Source organism: Microplitis demolitor, chromosome 9 (genome assembly GCF_026212275.2).
Source record: "Microplitis demolitor isolate Queensland-Clemson2020A chromosome 9, iyMicDemo2.1a, whole genome shotgun sequence".
NCBI lineage: Eukaryota > Metazoa > Arthropoda > Insecta > Hymenoptera > Braconidae > Microplitis > Microplitis demolitor.
This window is the reverse complement of record NC_068553.1, coordinates 11,273,286-11,275,716: the sequence shown is the minus strand read 5'-3', so window position 1 is coordinate 11,275,716 and position 2,431 is coordinate 11,273,286.

Here is a 2,431-nt window from a genome sequence, read left to right as displayed (position 1 = left end):
GAGAGATCACATGGTACATTTGCTTTCTCTGGATTGTGAGTTGGTGAAACCAGTTTCACGATTGTTAAGAGATCTCACTTTCAACGATCAGGAAGAGTTGGAGACAGCCAAACCGAAAAATAGGTGATGTATTAATCACAAAATTAGGTCAATGCTTTATCTTCACGGTCTTTGTCAAGAAAAATTATTTCGAAAAAATCGATTTAAATAATTTAATTGAAGGATTACAAAATTTAAGAGTGTCCATGTTTAAACACGAAATCAATATATTCCGCATGGCGAAACAGGGGGATGAATTCGATGATATAAACATTAAGCCTTATCTTATACAAGAATTGGGCAACTGTCCTATCAAGGTAACACTTAGCGAAGGAAATATAGAAGTTCCTACCGAAGAGTTACTCGATAAAATTATTGAAGAAAACCACTGCAGCCCTATCGCGGGCCACAAGGGTGGCGTGAAAACTTATTGGCAAATTCGAGAGAGATTCTACTGGCCAGGCATGTAGGAAAGAATCTATAGATTCATCCAGAAATACGAAATCCGCCAGAAGAATAAACTCACCCGAATCAAAACAAAACAACCAATGATGATAACCGATACTCCCTTCGAACCCTTCGTGAAAATCTCTATTGATACTGTAGGACCACTTCCTATGACTAGGAGTGGAAATGTCCACATATTGACTATTTAGGATAATTTCTTGAAAGCCGTAACAGCAATTCCGATACCTGATATCCGATCGACAGCAGTGGCAAAAGCCCTAGTCGATCGTTATATGTGCTATTATGGTTGTCAGAGAGTTATCCTTTCAGATAAAGGTACATCATTTACCTCTAAAATAATACAACAACTTGCGAAAGCTCTAAAAATCCGAAGATTAACGACTTCGGGTTATTACCCCCAATCAAATGGTTCCCTAGAAAGGAGCTATTAACCACTGATAGATTTCTTAAGAGTAATCTCGGATAAGTATCCGGACTGGGATCGATACGTGAGTCTTGGGGCGTTGGGTTACAATATCAGTATGCATACTTCAACCAAATTCACTCCATTTGAGCTGATGTTTGGTCGGAGAGCTCGGTTACCAACCCAATTCCCTGATTATTCCAGAATTGAAACTTATTCCGACTACCTCGCCGATCTTATGAGTAGACTGTCAGAAGTCAGAGAAATCGCTGCTGATTGTCTCAATAATTCAAAACAAGATTCCAAAATTCATTACGATCGACACATACACGAAAAACCTTCAAGGTAGGCGACTTTATTGATGTTCTAAAGGAACCACGGAAAAATAAACTCGATGTTTATTATACCGGGCCCTATAAAATCGTCGAAATTAACGAATTTGGGAGTCTGATCTACCTGAACGACAAAGGGAACCGCAAATTGGTAAACCCTAATAAAGCTAAACCTGCTTTTGACCATAAGGCTAAACCTTTATAAAGTTCTCTGTTTCAGATACTCAAATCTCTACCATCATGAGACAATTATTGATATTCCTGGTCATCATCATCCAAGGGGGTCAATCCAAGGACGACCTGACCATCCAGCCACTGGCAGACAACCCAGGTCTACTGTATGACCCGTTTAAGAAGATTCACCTGGTAGAAGAATACTAGTGCATCATTTCTTCCATTAACGTCTGAGGATTGGTTGATATGTATCCCTTTGAGTGGGACCATCTCTACTCAACCATGCTAGGCTGTATCAAAATTATCGGCTCTGGGTCTTGAATGCACTACCTGAAGATGGACCTGATAAGTTAAGTACAAACCTCAAGAAATCAAGCTAAAAGCCGCTTGGACCAGCTCCTTGAAGGAACAACATTTAAAACTCCGCCGTTTGACCGTAATCAACGAGCTCCATGGTTCGGGTTCGTCGGCACAATTGCCCGAGAACTGTTTGGAACCATGGACTATGAAGACAAAGAACATATCACCAAGGAGATCAACAAATTATATCAAGACGATACAGAAATGGTGCACCTAGTTCAGAACGCTACTCACCTCGACAAGAGTGAGGTCAGTACTATTCTCGAAAGCGAGGCGCAAATGCAGTCCAATCTGAATAATCTCGCAGATGCTACTACAAACTTTATGAATTCCACCAATAATTCCTGGGGTAAACTCGCATATTTGATTAAAATCATGATGCTGGGGGATGAACGAAAGGAGATTGCCAGTAACCATCTTCGAGTCCTAAAGGAAGCTGAAACCATCATAGAGGAAGCCAAGGCCGGCCGACTCTCCCCACAAGCTATGTCACCAAGTCAACTCTACCGAGCAACCGTCGACATCATGAGGAAGCATCCAGATTTGAATCCACCTCAACCAATTGATCGAATGAATATCTCAACCTTGTCAGCTGTGTCTACAGTAAAGGTAGCAAGAGCGAAAGGTTATCTACTTATCATAGTAACTCTAACCC